The sequence below is a fragment of the Brassica oleracea genome, chromosome C6, assembly GCF_000695525.1.
Source record: "Brassica oleracea var. oleracea cultivar TO1000 chromosome C6, BOL, whole genome shotgun sequence".
NCBI lineage: Eukaryota > Viridiplantae > Streptophyta > Magnoliopsida > Brassicales > Brassicaceae > Brassica > Brassica oleracea.
Window position 1 is genome coordinate 18,001,645 of NC_027753.1, and position 11,927 is coordinate 18,013,571.

General features: G+C 28.8%; 1 protein-coding gene across 1 annotated transcript in view; it reads left to right on the forward strand.

Moving 5' to 3' along the window:
- The first annotated feature begins 11,855 nt into the window (after window positions 1-11,855).
- The window catches only part of LOC106300830 (small G protein signaling modulator 1-like), a 4,131-nt gene continuing 4,059 nt past the window's right edge, over window positions 11,856-11,927 (forward strand). The window contains exon 1 of the mRNA XM_013737065.1: window positions 11,856-11,915. The gene's annotated coding sequence lies outside the window, so the exon portion shown is untranslated. The remainder of the gene's footprint in view (window positions 11,916-11,927) is intronic.

Here is an 11,927-nt window from a genome sequence, read left to right on the forward strand (position 1 = left end):
GGAAAACATATCGAGCTTAGGAATGTTTCCATATTATTATTAGGAAAAGATGTAACTTCGCCCTTAGGAAAAGATGTAGCTTCTTCCTATATAAACAGTTCTTTCTCATGGAGAGATGTTCCATCAAGAGAAACACATTGAAAGATTTAGTTTTGAGAGAGTTTCTAAATCTAATAAGAAGAGAAGTTCTTATAATCTTTGTGTTTGTACAACTTTTATTTGATGCTTATCGCATGTATACGGTATTAGATATTTTTGAAAAGTCATATATTTTATCGATGTATGGTCAAGATCCTATATGTCTGGTTGAACGTTTCTCGGATCAAATTAGGTCAAATAATTTTTTCTTAAATTTATATGATTAAGCATAATTTAAATTGACTAACAAAAACGTTACAATGAAATGTAACACAAATGGTATATCATTTTTATCACGATAACGATTATAATTTAAGTCAAAAGTATATATTGAGAAAGTCAAAAGGGTTAGTTGAGAAATAACCTAATACAAAATGAAAATTAATAGGGAAAGAAAGAGGACGGAATGGTGAATTATTAAGACATGATTATGTTGGATTTGACGAAGATGAGATTAGAGAGAAAAGTGTCTTCATTATCCTCATTTACTTTTTTATTTATTTATTTATTTATTTTAATATCCTCATTTACTTCACGTGACACTCACAGACCTACCTCTCTGTTACCCACACATGTTACAAATTTTAGATGATTTCAGTAAGGAAAGTTATGTGGTTGACATACGCACAAAAGTTTATTTATTTACACGAGAATATGTGGTATGGAATGGATGGATTACATATAAATTCAGCGAAAAACTATTTTAAAGGACATCTATTTTATTAAAATTACTTTTTCTCGATTAATTATTGAAAGTATAAAAAATATTACTATTAATTTTTATTTATTTATTATTTTTTTTTTTATTGATCCAACTAAAATTGAAATATACCATTTCTAAAAAAAAATATAATAATAATAATAATAATAATAATAATAATAATAATAAGAGAATGCTCTCTTCTCTCTCTTCCTTATCCTATCGTCGTCGCCACTTAAAGTTTGGTTTTGCCTCCGGCCCGGACGGCGCGTGGCAGCGCGTACCGACGTCCGGAGGTACTCTGTCTAGTTTGTCTTTCTCGCTTTGCTGTCGCCGTTTCACCAGTCTTCTCTCCTCCGATATGCGCGGTATCGTGGGCTAGGGTTTGATGCCAGGAAGTTCTCCGCTGCAGAGGTGCTTCTTCTCCGGTGGTCTCTCTGCTTCTCTGTGACTTCGGCGAGGAAGCCGAGCGGTGGGTGAAGGTTGCAGTCGGCTTTTGGGTTGGGGATCGAGATCGATTTTCAGTCTTAGATCTCGTCTGGCTTCTCTCCGTCTTCGAGTGGGAGGGATGGCATGGCTTCTACAGGTCGTCGGTGGTTCGCTGCTGCTGGTCCAGAGAGTCATTCGGCTCGGGATGAAGCTCTCGGCTCTCGTTGGTTCGTCGAGTTTGGGATCTAATCCTATTTGCGTGGTGTGTGCTGGTAGTTCCTTTTACCACGGTGGCGGGTTGTGGGCTTGAGCACGCAGTCGGGTTGGTGCTTGAGCTCAGTGGCTAGCTCGCGTATGGTCTTGCTTGCGGTTTAAAGAGTGGTCGTCTATGCCGTTTCAGTGGCCGCGTGCTTTGCCTCCTCACCTTCGGACCTCCTATTTCCGGTTCCTGATCTGTTTTTCCTTTTGTTTCTCTCTGATGTCGGCAGCTCTCGTTGGCTTGTCGAAGTCGGAGGGTTTCGTTGGGATCTTGCCCTCGTTCTTCATTCCATCCTTGTTGAGGCAAGCGATGGCTCTAGCAGCTCCAATTACAGTTCGTCGGTTCTCGATGGCTTCGAGCGTGTGGTGGTTTTCGTGTTATTGACCGCTACATCTAACGTTCGGCCTTCGCTCACATCCCAGCACTACATGGGCTTGATTGAGCTTCTTGTGGTGGTGTGCGAGGCAATTGTGTGCAGGATGGGCTCAGGTTATGGAGTACGGAAGTTGCGGCCCGTTTTGCTCGGTTCGACATCTTGTACAGGTCGTATCCAGGCCTAATAAATGCTCGGTTTGGTTATTGAAGGTGTGGTAGGCCGCTGCTATTGCTGCTTGTTCGTGTGGGCATGTGCTTTGATGCTCTCGGCGAGCTGTTCTCAGATGAGCCATTATCTTTAAGAGCGGATTCATCGCGGAGGCCAAAATTACCGGGTTCTGACTCTCGGTTGAACTTGGTTCATCTTTTTGCGGCAAGTTGATGGTGCGGATTTAGTCGCGTCTCGGAGTTATGGTTGTGGTTGTTGTGTCTGTCTTGCCTTTCGTATCTAGATCGAGTCTGTGTTTAGTTTTTTCCTTTTTTTCTGCTTCGTGTTATTCTCTGTAATTCTGTCAAAAACTTAAAACTTGATAATAATATCTTAACATTTTTACCAAAAAAAAAATAATAATAATAATAACAAACACATTAATCTAACCAAAATCTAAAGATAATAAAATCTTACACTATCTTTAATCATCTAAAGGTACCTAGATTTTTTTCATTCATTTTCAAAGTTTGTCATTCATTTTACACTATCTATAGTTTTTATTTATTTTCTAAAAAAATTCCCAAAAGGTAATTTGAATGTGTAATAAATTGTGCGCACACCTAATCTAGAAACTAATACACCATTTTATTATAAAAGCATCCAGACAATTATTAATATATAAAAATAAGAAAATATTTTAATTCACTCTATATATTGTGTTAGAGCATCCCCAACCTCTAACACTATTATAGTGTCAAGATTACACTATTTTACTGTGATTTTCACACTAAACCTCTCTAATCCAACACTAAAACTTACACCATTTTAGTGCAAATTTCACACCAAATTTGGTGTAAGAATATAATGTCACGCTAAAATGGTGTAAGTTTTAGTGCTGAGTTAGAGAAGTTACACTAAAATAGTGTGAAAATCACATTAAAATAGTGTTTTGGAGTTGGGTTGGAGATGATCTAAAGATTTAGTTGAATCACATAAATGTCCGTATTGTATATCATATTAACTAATACAAACCTACACATTACAAAACAGTTTATCAACTAAATAATTTAATCCATCTACAATTATTTTATCATACAAACCAAGGTTATGACTAAGAAAAATAAAAAAAATTATACAAGAGACTATACATTAAAATCGGTTTACAAAAAACCACACTTTTTGTATAACACAAAAAAATCTTTATGTATGCATTACAGTTACGCATGTCTTTCATCGTACATTATTTGGTCATTTTACAAATATGACTCAAAAAAGTAAAATGCAAAACTGACCCATGATTTTTTTGAAACTTTCATTTATCTGATTAACCTTATATTAATAGTCTTCTATTGTATTTTCATCATACATTAATAGTCGTCTATGGTATTTTCGAGAATTTCTAAAATACAAAAGTAAGTCAATATTTACAAAATAGGACTAAGTAGACTTCTTAAAAAGTTTTTCTTCGTAAATTTGTAATTGCAAAAATGACCTAAATGAAATATTTCTTTAAAAGTTTTCTACGTCAATTTTTATTAAACTTTTTTTTCTCTCTAAAATTAAAATGATTTTTGAATATTTTCTTGTTAATTCGTGTGTATTAGTCAATATTGGGGCTCCTAAATTAAATTCATAACTTAATTGGTTATTAAGTTACAAACATACATGTTATATTTCTAGCTGATGAGAGAAGAATTCTTAAAAAGTCTGATGAGCGAAGACTTCTGGAGAAGTCTTCTCCGTTAGGTTTTGTGAAACTTGTATTTTTAAGAATGTTAAGCAAGTTTTCATGATATGTTTTTAACTTTCAAAAGTGTTAAATAACTTCAAGAATATCAAGTCATGTGGTTTTAATGTGTCTTCTTAGATCATAAGATATATTTTTCAACTTTCATAAGATTTAAGTAACTTTAGAGTCTTATATATCTATATCTAGTGTTATGAACTTATTGTTATGTTTGTTATGTTTCGGAACTTATATTATTGTGTTATGAACTTATTGTTATGTTGAACTTGTGTCAATTATTATATTATTATAAGTCTCTCTTTTAATTTTCATAACCATAATCTTAACAAAAGATTTACAATGACAAAAATATTGATAATTACAAAAACTTGAATGAATGAATTAAACATTAAACCAAGAATTTATTAATAGATTCGAGACAAAGTGGATATATTATTTACAATATTATATAAACTATCATAACAAAAGTCTCCTAACAATAAGAGAAAACTAAAATTTTCAGAGAAATTTAACTACGAATTAGACGAAATTTTACTATGAATTAGACGACTTCCCTATAAGTCTTCTAATGGAAGACTAAATCTTCTATTTCGCAGCCAAATTTCATTTAAAATTTAAGTTTCCGGTTAATTCGCGTGAAGTCTTTTGAGAATTTTTCTAAGAAGTCTACTTGAGAAGTATGCTCGTGAAGTCTTCCATAAAGTCTTTCGAGAAGTCTTCAATGAAGTCATAATATGTAGTCTTCAGATCTGAAAAAACATGGATATTGGAAAATGTTTAAAACGGTTCCAACCAAAGAAAAACTTCAAAAATATTTTTTAATTCTTAAATAATAAATAAAACAATCAAATTAAGTTGAGTCTATATATTTTTCAAATAAAACATATAAACACACAAAAATACATATCCAAAATTAATAGATCTACCTTTAAAACGGTGGAAGATGAAAATTATGAAATGAAAAACCTGCAAAAACAAGATAAATTAGTGAGAAACACATGAGACAAAAAGTTGAGAAACTGGTATAAAGTTTGATGTTTTGAATTTCAAAGAAATTAGAAAGAGAGTGAAGAGTTTTAGAGTGAGAAAAATTATATTTTTGTTGGAGCCATTTGAGAGGAAGAGAGAAAATGTGTAAATTTTATTTATATAAATAGAAAAAAAATTTAATTAGGTTAAATACTCAGTTCGTAAGATTTCTTGAGAAGTATTCTCACATAAAATGCACTAGAATAAGTCTTCTAAACCTTAAATTTACTATTCACCTCATAAGACTTCTCAAGAAGATTTCTCTACAAAATAAAGTTCAAAGTCTAACCCAGATCTGAAAACATGCATATTTAAAAACGTTAAAATTGGCTCAAAACAGATAAAACCTTCAAAACAAATTTCTAATGATTAAATAATAAATAAAAGAATCAGATTAGGCTGTGTCTACAACTTTTTAAACTCTAACAAATAAAAACAAAAAAATACATATTCAAAATTTATAGATCTACCTTTAAAGAAGTAGAAGATGAGAACATGAAATGAAAACCTACAAAAACAAGAAAAATTAGCAAGAAAGACATACACAAAATCTGAGAAATTGATATAAGCCTTGGTGTTTTCAAGTTCAAATAGATTCAAAAGAGGTTGGAGAAACGTTACATTTTTGTTGCAGTCATTAGAGAAGAAGAGAGATAATGTGTAAAAAAGTATAAGAATATGTCTTTTATAATAAACATTTATAGGTTTTTAAAATGTTATGTTTTTGTCTAAAGACACCTTTTCATTTTTTAAAAAAAAATAAAATTTTAAAAGATTCTCAAAATGTCTTCTAATATATCTTTTAATATAAATTATGTATAAATTTTTAATATTTCTTTAATCATAAAAAATTTATACGCATTTAAATAATATTAAAATTGTCTAAAATATTTGAGTGATTTTATTTTTCTGATAATTTAATTATTTTATAATACTATACTTTTGACGATGAACTGTTAAAATTATGACAAACTATTGCAATTGATGATAATGGTAGACTTTGACGATGAACAATTACAATTTTTGGTCTAAACAATTATAACTCTTAGCTAATCATTGTAATGATTGTTTGTTAACCATTAAAACCTTAAACTGTTTCTTTTTTTTCTGGACAACACCTTTTACTTTCTATATAAGAAGTTGTGGGTATTGGCAAATCTTAACTAAAATAAATAAGCGTATAGATAAAAAGAGATATCCAGTTTTTCAAATTGGTTATTAAGGATCTTGAAAAACATATTAACACACACAAAATTTTTATATTATTCATGAATCTTAGCTAAAAATAGAATGAGATTTCGATTGTCTTATCATACAAACAGATTTTGTGTAGCCTAAAGCATGAAATAAATTCATTTTTTCATTAAAGCATCTCGTGCGTGATTCAGCATCCAATTTCATTATTCACACCTTTCGAGTTATCAACCCAAAATAAATAACATAAATCTTAATAATAAAATTACTAAAATAATATCTATATAATTTGATGAATGCTATTTTTAGTTGTTTATATCTATTTATGATACCTATAAATAATCCAGATAAATATCCAAGGATATATCTTTTCATTTAAATGTTTTAAATAATTATCTATGAATGTTATTTTCTTATTTTTCATTTCTATATGCTATACTTTTTTAAAAAAATCTTAAAATAGCTTAAGTTACCTAGCCAACCAAATTTTTAAAAATTAATTTTAATGAAAATAAAATTTATGCTACCGAACCAACAAAACTTTACGTTTTCGAATATAACTTTTCATCTTTCATTTGTAAAGAATCACTCCTAATTATAACTATTTTCTTTTCTAAATATTTGCATTTTGAAGGACAAATTTATGTGATTCCACCTTGTAATTTATTTTGGTTTAGTAATAGAAACAAAAATAAAATGTGAAAGTATGTGTTTTTCATCCTAAACATTGCATTGGTTTTTAATAGGTTGTCAAATCTCTAAGGATGTATCATTTCATAATGGTGTCTTTTCATATTAAAATTGAATTGATTTTTAAGTAGTTGTAAAAATTCTAAGGATGTGTCTCTTTATCTTAAAAATTGAATAGATTTTTAAGGAGTTATCTTTCGTCTAAGTATATGATTTTTCATTTTTAAAATTACATATATTTTTAAAAGATTGTCAACATGTTTAAGGATGTGTCTTCTTAATCTAAAATTTGCATAATTTTTTAAAAACTTTTCTTTTCATTCATTTTCATAATTATTTTATATACATTTAAAGAATTTTAAATTTGTCTAAAAATATTTAGATAATGTGATTTATTGAGTAATTTGATTATTTTTATTATTATATATACTTTATAAATCATTGTAACTCTTGGTGATGATATTATTTGGTGATGAACCATTACAATGACGATAAACATTGCATCTATTTGTAATAGTAAACTTTAGTGATGAACAATGACAATTTTTAGTGCTAATCCTTTCAACTGTTGCTAATGGTAGACTTTAACGATGAACCTTTGCAACTTTTAATGTTAACCATTTTAACTCTTGGTTATCCATTGCATTTTTTGGTTCTTAACCATTCAACTGTTTTTTGTTAACTACGGTAACGTTGAAATCTCTATAGAAGCTGTAGGTATTGGCAAATAATAATTAGAAACAAATAAGTCGTAGAAATAAAGAGATATCCATTTTTCAAACTATTATCAAAGATCTTGAAGAAATATATATGTATATATATATATGAAAAATTATTTGTTATTTATGTATCTTAGCCTAAAACACAATAAATTTTATTTCTCAAATAACTTTTCGAAAAGTGATCTTGTGTGTTATTCAATCATTATCAACACTAAATAAATAATATAATTACTAATAATAGAAAAATATATGAATCATCTTCAGAACTTCATAAGTTATAGTGGATGTTAATTTGTTTAGTTGGTTATTTCTATTATTTCTTTTTTTTTTATGATCTATGAATGTGTCCTTTTCTTATTTGTTTGATTTTTATATACCTATAATTTTTATATATTATCCTTTTAAGATTTTTTTTTAAAAATAGCTTTTACTACTTAATCAACCAACTTTCTCAAATTAATTTTAGGGAATATAATTTAGCTACCTTTTGTAATATAACTTATCCTTTTCATTTATAAATATTCATTGCTAACTATAACTATATTTTTCATAAATCCCATATATATTAATTGAGAAACGTTTAAAAATTTGTAACCTTAAGTTTATATTAATTAAAAGAGAATCATGCTTAGGTGTCACTTAATTAGAATGTCAATTTACCTTACGTGGCAGCATAACAAGCGATTTAATAATGTGTAAGTCCAAAATCAGTTCGCTAGAGAAACTTATATTAACGCAAACATAAAAGTATATGATAAGAGGTATTAATAAACCAAACTCGAGACTATATTTGCTTGGCATATCGACAGTTACATATAAATGAGAATTTCCTTATTAAAATACTTTTAATCATTGTTTAAGAAAGCAGCCTACTAAGAGTGTGGATCTTTTACTTCAAATATCGACAATTACGCATAAATGATATTTCCTTATTACATATAGATTTTAATACCATTAACTTAATACTATTATCATAAATATCCAATATAATTGTCTTGGGGTAGAAGAGAAGGAAAAATATGGAAAATTTATATTTAAGATGCAAAAACTTTGTCACTAAGGCAAGAATTGAAAATATTTTTCTGGAAGTTAAGGAAAATTATAGTAAATGCAAATCGTATTAGTTAATGGCAATTATAGACGATGTTAACCAATACGCTAATCCTATTTAAACGATAATTATCACTAACAATACCACCATCTTTCCAACATCAAATCAGCCAAAAACCTTGTTTGGTTTAGGACTTTGAAAAATGAGATCTATTTTTGCAAATTATTTTTATGTTTAATTATAAAATACAAAATACTTTTTGATTATATTATGTACGATTTTGTACAAGAAACACATTTGCAAACTATCTACGATTTAGTAATTTGAATTAAAGGTGTTCAATTCGGTAAAAACCGGATCAACTAAAACAGAATCAAGTCGAAATAGAAAATTTAGTTTATTTGGTAACACCATATAAACCAAATAGATGTTATTTCTATAAATTGTGGTATATAGATATAGCTCAGTATATAAACCGATCAAACCATATAAACCAAATCCATATAAAACGAAAAAATGATTAATTAAAATATAGTAGTATTGTTTTATGCAAATTACATAATATAATTATATACATGTAGTTTATTTTATTTATATGATCTTGATATTTAAGACGTTAATATAAATAATTGGTTATTCTTAAGTAAAGGCTTTTTTGACATATATTTGTCTTAAATTTAGTATATTATTAATCTTTTTCTTTTCATCTTATGAATCTATAATAACTATAATTTATTTAACAATTATTTTTAATAGTTAAATATAATAGAAAAACATTTTATTTAAAAATTATAGTAGTGTTTTATAAAATTGATTCTTAATCATACAAAATTAAATTGGCAAAATGTTATAAAAGATAAATATAGTATAATTTTGTTTGGTATAAAATTGAATAACAAAAACCGACAGTATATAAACCGAACCAAACCAAAATAATATCCAGTCAACCTTCTTCAACTTATTTGTGTTTAGGTTCATAAATTTGTCCTCTAAAATTTTATTTCTATACCGAATAAGAACATGGAGAAAGATTATGGTAATAAGAAACTAGTAGAACCAGTGATCATTGAAGAAATTGAAAATGGGAAATTAGATGGAAAACTAGCTGTACAAGGCAGAAAGGTAACTATTTTGTGTTGCATCTTATCTACTTCTATACCTCACGTGGAAATTTGATGTTGTCTCAACTGCGGTTTCTATTAAAGGACTGACGGGTTTCAGGTGAGCATATATACTATACTGGGAAGTTAAAAGGCAGTGGGAAATTGTTTAACTCAATCCTGGGAGAAGCTCCATTAAGATTTCGTTTAGGGAAAGACATTTTAGATATTGCGGAATACTCATTGTTATTGTTGTTTCTCCCATTGTAAGAAAAAAAAAGATTTGTTTTCTTATTTACCATTCTCTAATTATAAGTTGATTGCAGGTGGAGAAAAACTCATAAAAGGTTATTGGCCATATATATTATTATGTTATATTCCCTAAGGTATAAAGGAAATATTGATCGTATCTTAGGTTTAGCCGACCTAAGGGTTTTTTGGATATATACGTTTGTATGGCAAAGGTTAATAGACAAGTCAATTTGATATCAAATCTTCATGGTATCAGAGCCATGTTACAAGTGCCTGGTATTGAAGGTATGCATAGTGGGTTATTTCAACTGAATATGAGTGGATGCATACTCTAATTCTTTGTTTTAACGAATATGGATGCATACTCTAATTCTCAGGGATGCGAGTTGGTGATAAGAGAAAACTCATAATTCCACCATCCCTCGGGTATATTTCCAGATTATCTTAGTTGAGCTGAGCATGTCTAGATTATTCATCGTGAAATTTAATATTACTGTAATAACTAACCAAGTTCTTTCTCTTAATGTGATGAAACACAGGTATTCTGAAGAGGGACTGATGGAATCTGTACCTAAAAATGCGTGGTTAGTATATGAAGTGGATGCAGTAAAAGTCAGATGAGTTTTTGACATTTTGAGACAAGGTTTGCTTCAAGTTACTTGTCTCCCTGGAAAAGTGTGTTGGCCTCTTGCTTCCAGTTTTTTTTTTAATATTTCTTTTTTTATGGATTTGTTAGCATTTCAATAAACTCAACTCTCCTCACTGTTTTAAGTTTGTCACTGGTTATTGTTATGTAATCGGTTCGTGGAAAAGTAAGCTACGTGGAAAAGGCCAGCGAGTCCACATATGCACTAAGTCGGGGCAGTTGGTCTCAATTTGGGTAATCAAAATCTGCATCCCACATAGACATGTCACTGCCCAAAGAAGGCCTTCCATCTCCGCATGAAGGGCCGGAAGAGCACCAAACGACTCCTCTCCCATCAAATCCTTATAACTTCACCCTAACTTTTTTTTGATCCCTTTAATGTTCTGTTTTTCCTTTCATGCTCTGTTTTCCTTTCATGTTTTGTAATAAGTTTCATGTTTTGTAATAAGTTGTTTTGCAACATGTAAAACTCAGAAAATTGTTATAAATCTTAACATTTAGACAAAAAAAAAAAAAAACTTTTTTTTGATTTTGTGTCTTTCTTTCTACTTAAAGATTTCTAATTTATCTTTATATTTTTCTCTATAATAATATTTAAAAGTAACTCTATTGTATACATCTCTATTTCTTCACTGAAAATAGAAAATATACATTTTTCCCCGAAAATAATTTTTTTTATATAAAAAAAATTGTTCCACAAAAATATATTATCTATATTTTAAAATAGTTTTGTATATTTTTAAAAAATAACAATTATGAATATTTGAATTGAATAAATATAATTGGTTGATAATTATTAGAAAATATATACTTCGTTGGACTGACATGCCTTTTCCACTAAGTAAATTTAGATATGATAGAAAGTGTAGATAGTGGATATGACAAAAATAAATAGTATATTTAAAATAAATAGTGAAAACAAATACTGGTACTGATATTAACAAAGATGTCAAACAATGAAAAAGTAAGTGATTCATATAATCTTATCTTCAAAATAAAATTGATATATACACAGTAACAGATTAAAGAAAACATTGGTAAATGATATAATTTTACAAATTTTCTTGACAATATTTTATTAATTTGCAAGAAAAAAGAAAAGAGCAAATAAAAACGACGAAAATAAATTATAAAAACTAAAGTCATTTAAAAAATAAATAAAATTTATATACATATAAAATTATTAATTTTAAAACTAAAATTATTTTACGGAAAAGAAAAACGAGTTTTAAATACTAGACGACGTTTGTGTTTAACAAAACTTTGTGAAGGCCCATTGAAGAAATGGGCCCAATCATTAACCAAAACACCTACGACTTTTTCTTAAATCAGTTTTCATTGAATTTGGGTGCTGAGAGAATAGCAAAATTGCTATGAACTCTGAGAATCAGTAATCTTGGAGGAAGCGAATCCCTAGCTTGGGGGGGGGGGGGGATGTTTGGAC